Source organism: Microtus ochrogaster, chromosome 24 (genome assembly GCF_000317375.1).
Source record: "Microtus ochrogaster isolate Prairie Vole_2 chromosome 24, MicOch1.0, whole genome shotgun sequence".
In the NCBI taxonomy this organism is placed as follows: Eukaryota; Metazoa; Chordata; class Mammalia; order Rodentia; family Cricetidae; genus Microtus; species Microtus ochrogaster.
This window is the reverse complement of record NC_022024.1, coordinates 20,528,193-20,535,553: the sequence shown is the minus strand read 5'-3', so window position 1 is coordinate 20,535,553 and position 7,361 is coordinate 20,528,193.

Here is a 7,361-nt window from a genome sequence, read left to right as displayed (position 1 = left end):
TGCAGGATATTTGTTTATTCATGCATTATATATAGTACATTTCTGTATTTATATATGTATGGATAACTATAAGAATATCTGTGTAACTGTATAGAGACAGAGAATTAGGGATTAATGAAGTAAAGCAAAATGATAAAGAAGATCAAGCAAACAACTGGTGAAGCTAGACAAAAGGTGTGTGGACTTTCTCTGTTCTCTCACATCTCCTCTTTCTAAGTATCTTCCTCCTCATTTTGAGTAAAAGTCTCATTATGTAGCCCAGCCAGGCATTGATCTCCTGTTCCTCCTGCCTCTAAATCCTGAGTGCGAGGACTGAAGATACATATCACCATGCCCAGTTTTATTTTCTACTTTATAAACCATTTATATAGTGAATAATATTTTTCAAAATAAAACAATTCTAGGATATTTTTTTAAATTTTAGTTTAGTTAGGGAATATATTCGATGCGAGCAGAAGGTGAATTTAAGCTTTACTGATTCTGCTTTACAACCACTTTATAACTGCAAGTAATGTGTACTCAGGTAGGTCAGTGGGTGAATATGAATTTATTTACAAGCAAGCTGATCACTGCATGCTACTTTGAATTAATATTGTTTTATTCTTCCATCTATTGTAATTTATATTTTATTATAATACTGCAAAGTCCATGCAATTAAAACTAATTTCTTCCTTACACGAAAAAGCACTCAGAAGAAGAAATTTAAAAAGAATTGAGCAAAAAGGCTAAAGCAGACAAGTGAAGCTTGTCCATTTGACTGAGAACAATGGTAATTTTTCAGCTGCGAAACTGTTAACATTCAAGGCCTTTGCTTCTTGGGTTTCATATTCATCAATCCCAACACACTGCTCAAAAGAGACATGGATCTTAAGAAATTGTTTTCATAATTAATCATAAATTATACTTGATGCTCTGGAAGCAATGGTCTGTAAAAATTTAATTAAGAAATGAATAGTGCCAACTCTCGATTCTGATTCAGTGGATCTTTGATTCATTTGTTCTATTGTATTTATTTAAATAAGAGTCTTGATGATAAACTGAAACTATCCGCAGTGACTAACTAAAAGATTTAACTCTCTCAATCATATCAGAATCACTTAGGATTAGGTAATGTCATCTAAATGTCAAAATTGTCTTTAAAAACATTTTGAGTTTCACTAACTTCCCATCATGGAAATAACATACCATTTTTCTCCATCAACTGCAGACTTTCTATGGTTCATATTTACTTTAAAAGTTGACACTAGCACAGATCTCTAGTTCATGATAATATATTGAGGAATGCATAGGAACTTAATCTATGAATACACTTTCAAGATGCTAATCTTCATATAGTAACATTTATTGGAGCACTTGCTACATGATACACAAAAGTACTTGTTTGGGGAGGAATGTTGAGTCTTTTGAGTGTGAAAAACGTATGGATTGCTCCCTACTCTTGAATTTCTTTTCACTGAGGATTCATGTGTTCCTGTTTAATCCCCTTTCCTCATGTTATTCAGAATGTGAAAGGAAGTTCACCTGATGGTAAAGCTCTATCAGTAGCTTGTTTCGAAAGGACTGAGGGAAAATAACCCTAAGTAAGTGGTGTGGCTAATGAGATGAGAAGGAACATTCTAGCTTTAAATATGTCAGATAAAGAAAGTATGTTAGCCGTGTTCAGAGTGTCCGGTTTTATTCCCTGAGGCAAAGAAGGCTGCTGAGAAGCCAAGAACAATGGCACTGGGTTTTGATCCTACTGCATGTACTGGCTGTGTGGGAGCCTAAACTGTTTGGATGCTCACCTTACTAGACCTGGATGGAGAAGAGAGGACCTTGGTCTTCACAGGGCAGGGAACCCTGACTGCTCTTCGGGCTGGAGAAGGAGGGGGAGGAGACTGGAGTAGGGGGAGGGAAATGGGAGGCGGAGGCGGGGAGGAGGCAGAAATTTTTAATAAAAAATTTTAAAAAAAGATATAAAACAAAAAAGAAGAAAGAAAAGAGTTAATAAGAAGAGTGAGCTAATAGGCCAACTAGTTTCTAATTAATGTAAGCCTCTGTGTGGTTTTTGGGGGGACTGAATGTCTGCAGGACCAGGAAGGACACAATAGAGTAGTTGGGTATGGTGGTACATGACTTTAATCCCAGCACTTGGGAGGCAGAGGCAGGTTGAGCTCTGTGAGTTCCAGGACAGCCAAAGATATACAGAGAAAATCCTGTCTTAAAACACTGAAAATTAAAAATAAAAATAAAAAAATAGAGTAAAAAAGAAGAAGCTATGTAAAGATGGAAAATACACAAAGAATCTGGATACTGTGTGCTATTGTGCTGTTTTAAAATTTTTTGACTGGTAAGGAAGGAACAACAGCTACTAAAAGACATTTGATTACAAATTTTGCTGAATTAATCCAGCCTATATATTTTGAAAATGCCTTGAATTCAAAATTTAAGGCAAAAGATATGTTACTTTGAAGAAGAGATTTTGCTTTTGTTTACACAGGTAATGACATGTTGTGGGTCCATTCTGGGTTAAGAAAAATCAGGTTTGATTGAGAAAGAACCCCTGAAGAATCTCCTATAGGAATTAATGAACATGATGATCACAAGTTTCAGAGCACCCCTGTTTCAGTTTCCTCTGAGTTCTACATCCAGAACAGCCTCAAGACTGCTCTCTGAGATAATCCTGCCTCACAAAATATTCTTGTGAGGACATTACCATTAACCTAATTTTTTTTTGGATCCCCATGAGATCATCAGTGACCCTAATCAGCAGGAAATAGCATAAAAAAACTACACCCACATTCCCCAAAAATGGATTATGGATATTTGTCTTTGTTGAGAATGTTGGTTATAAGTTGTTATGGATAATGGTCAAAAAAAATAGACAAAAAAATAGAAAAAAAAAGAAAATATGTTAGTCCGTTTTGTCTTGTCATAACAACATGATCTTGATGTGGTAAATCTTAAAGAAAGGAAGTTTTTGTTGTTGTTGTTGTTTGGTTGGTTGGTTGTTTTTGTTGTTGCTGTGTGTTTGTTTTGATTTCTTTTTCTTTTTCTGTAGCTTATTTTCAACGCTATAGAGAAACAGGATTTTTCTATAGCTTTGTCGCCTGTCCTTGAATTTGCTCTGTAGACCAGGCTGGCCTCCAACTCACAGAGCTCCACCTGCCTCTGCCTCCCAAGTGCTGGGATTAAAGGCATGTGCCACCACCATCAGGTTAAGAAAGAAACTTTACTTCAACTCTTGAGCCCAAAAGGCAAAGGTCATGTCTAGTTAGTTACTTCTACACAGGGACTCACAACAGGTCCACAAAGGATGAGGCGGGAGAGGCGTGGATGCATGGCTGGAAAGGTGGGGAAGAAGTAGATGAATGTAGAAGAGAAGACAGGACAGAGGAGCTGAACTACTCTGTAGAAATTTTGCTCATGAAAGAAGGATGCCGTTAAATGATAACTAATCTAGTATTATAAGGAAGATATGAGTCCCGAATATGTGTTCACGTCTAAGACTATTACATGGACAACCAAACTTCAACATGAGTTTTATTAAGGGAAACTGAAGCCAAGCAAAGATTACACTGAGATGGGAATATTAGAATGCTTAAGGAAAGAAACAGAAAACACAAAAATATTAGAGTATTGAGATATTCAATGAATATATTAAAATGAAAAATATAGATAATAAAATATCAGGTTCTGAGAGAAGAAGGAACAAAAAATATATATTGTATTTTGCATTTTACTGTAAAAGCAAAAGGAATGAAGTAACAGTTTCTAAGAAAGGAGTGACAATAACTGATTTTTAATTTGTAAAAAAAAATATCACTATGGTTAAAATTAAGGAAATGAGACAAGAGGCTAAAAGAGGTCAGGAGCTCCTACATTAATATGTATAGAAAGTGTAATGGTAGCTCACTTAAAACAGTATTAAGAGAAAAAGTGCATGATTCTGAGTAAACTTCAATATAATATTTGATTCAATGAGTAAATTAAGTAATTATCTCATTTGTCATTTACACTCAGGGGCTTGAACTTCTTTACAAATTTTATATGCAAATATTGATATAAATACAAGCAGATACGCAGGTAATTTTTCAAACTAGACTAAGTACATTTTAATGAGACACTTTGTAAATTTATGTGTATATTGCTAATCTAATAAACTGACTTATATAACAATTACAAGAGTTCTTATTTGCACACATTGACTAATGTCACAGGACCTAAAATTTAAATTAACCATGAAATGAAGTAAAAGGTAAAGACCCTTCATTCATCAACAGACTATGAAGTACAGGCTATGAACTATAGTCATGTGACTAGCCATGTGAAATACATAAGCCATTAGGATAACGCAAAAGAAGCTAACTTAAAGATTTAATAACATTTTGTTGTTGTTGTTGTTTTCAGACCTCGGATATGTCCTTGACACATTGACATTATTACAGATGCTCTAGTGGTTCTCAACCTGTGCGCCATGACCCTTTAGAAGGTGGAATGACCCTTTTACCAGGGTCACATATCTAATACCTTGCATATTGAACATTTACATTATGACTTATACTAGCAGCAGAATTATGATTTTTAAATAGCAACAAATATAATTTTTGGTTGGGGGTTCACCACAACCATATTAAAGAGTCACATTAGAAAGGTTGAGAACTACTCCTAACATTCAAGTTGGTTTTGTAGTTGTAGGTTTTTTCTACACTTTACTCATTTGCCTTATTTTGTGTGCGGACCTACCACCCCACTCCCAAATAAATCACAGAGTGTATTATTATTACTTATAAATGCCTGGTCTTAATTTGGTTTATTTCTCATCAACTTTTCTTAAATTATCCTGACTACCTTTTGCCTCTGAACTTTTTCCTTTGCTAACTTCTTTATATCTTATGTTCACTCTTAATCCACGCTGCTGGGTGGCTGGATGGTTGCATGGCTAGCCTCTGATGTCCTCCTCTCTTTGTTCAATTTTGCTCCTCCCTCTTTTCTCATTTTCCTTTCTATTATACTCTCTGCCTTCTAGCTCCTCCTACCCATTCTTCTTCCTCACTATTGATCATTCAGCTTTTTATTAGACCATCAGATATTTTAGACAGGCAGAGAATCACAGTATCTCAGAGTTAAACAAATACAACACATCTTTACATCATTAAACAAATTTTCCACAACATGAATAAATGTAACAGAGATTAAGATCATTTCTCTAGAACAGTGCTCCTCATTTACATTTAAAATTCTAGTTAGGCAAACTATATTAGGAGTATTAGTTAAGTAGGAATGATTGGTGTTATCAAAATTGTCTTGGACTGATAATGTTATTTTAGATATAAAGCCTTCCATTTTTAAAATATTGGCATAGATTACTGGAAAATAATCTTATAAAAACCTATAAAGAATCTAATTAAAATCTGAGAATTTAAATACCTCATGATTAAAATATGCCCAAATTAGTTAAATGCAAAGGGATATAGCTTGGACTGGTTTTCTTTAAAAACCATATGAGACAAAGACTTAAGTTGAAGTATTGAAGTTAGGAAGCTTAGAAACCCCATTCTGCAGACTGAAAGATAAGCCAGAAATGAAAAGAAAGACACAGAAACAACAATAATGGGCACATTATAAAGGCAATCACAGATGACCAAAGACTGAAATGGGAAAATGATTTTTTAAAAACCTGTATAGAATGTTGCAAAAATATCTAGAATTTGGAAAGATAATTTCAAAATTAATTTTGAAACTATATATTCCAAGGTACAAAATACAGTATTTTGACACTCTTACAATAAAAATGTATCAAAAGTAGTAAACTTATACAAACGTAGGAAGAGGCCTGGTGATGTGTTCAAGTAGATAAATGTCCCTGATGTGAAGGGCAACTTGAGTTTGAAGCCCAGGACCTACATGGTGAAACATAAGAACCAAGTAATGCAAGTTGTCCTTAATCGTGCCGCTCAAAACGGCATACACATACACAATTACCACTACAGAGGAGAGGTGTACATACACACACACACACATACACACACACACACACACACACACACACACAGAAAGACAACAACAGAGACAGAGATATAGTCAGAGAGACACCAAGATTGTAAATAATGTCTAAAATTAAGTATGAGTACTTTACATAATAGATGCTAAGTAATTGATAGTATAAACACTTAGATACTAAAATCTTAAAATTATTTCAGTACAAAAGTAATGAAATAACAATTGAATGAGCAGCTATTTCACATAACTTATGCTGAAAGTAGATAATATTCAGCCCTAGTGTTCGAATCAGAGTTATTTATTACCCAATAATATGGATAGTAATATTTCTGGTCTGATGTATTAAGTTGGAAATTTTACTGTGTTGTCTTTTGTATTGCAATATTCCAGTTAATGATAACCCAACTCACAAAAATCAAAGCATAAGATATATGAAATATTAGATGCTGCAGAATTGATTGTTCAGTTAAAATCACATGTGAAATGAATAGTATTCAAAGAGTAAATGAATCAAAATAAAAATGAATAAAATGTTACAAAATAAAATGAAGTAAATACCCATAAATAAGGGAACTTTTAGAATATAGGATGGTGAAAATTTTTAATAATTTAGAATAATCATACATAAAACATAATTTACCTATATCATTTTATTAAAAAAATCATATATCTACCTTTAAAATTAGACTAAGCTGTTACTTCAGCAACATAATCTATTACTTAACTCAAAACAATCATGTTGAATTTTCTGCACATGTGTGGATATATTTGTGAAAGAAGTTTGTCATAGTACAATATAGAGAAAGTATGGAAGGAAGACCAATTAATAGCTGTCTTAATTCCTTGTTAAGCATAGGCTGCTTAGATTGAGAAAGCAGAAAGAATCATTTTTAAATTGTTAATTGTAAAAGTAGCATAGACAGTTACAAAGGTGTCTGTGTAACCTGGGCATGGAGATCCTAGTGGATCATATACTATAAACTAAACAAACTTTGTTTGAGTTCTAGTGGATTTTAATTAACTAATATAATTAAATTTTATTTACCCTCAATAGCTCAAGAAACAGTTTCTTACAGCCTAAGAAAACTCCTAATATATTTTAATTTTCACACAGTTTTCTAAAATCCTGACCAATTGTTTTTGAAGAATGTCTTAGTTACTAGTCTATTGCCATGAGGAGACACCATGAGCTAGAAACTTAAAGAAGAAAGCTTTGAATTGGGGGCTTGTTTGGAGTTTCAGAGGCTTAGTCCTTGATCATTGTGGTGGGAAGCATTGCAGGAGACAGACAGGCACTAGAGCAACAACTAAGAACTTATATCATATCTACATGTTGGAGAGAGAGAGAGAGAGAGAGAGAGAGAGAGAGAGAGAGAGAG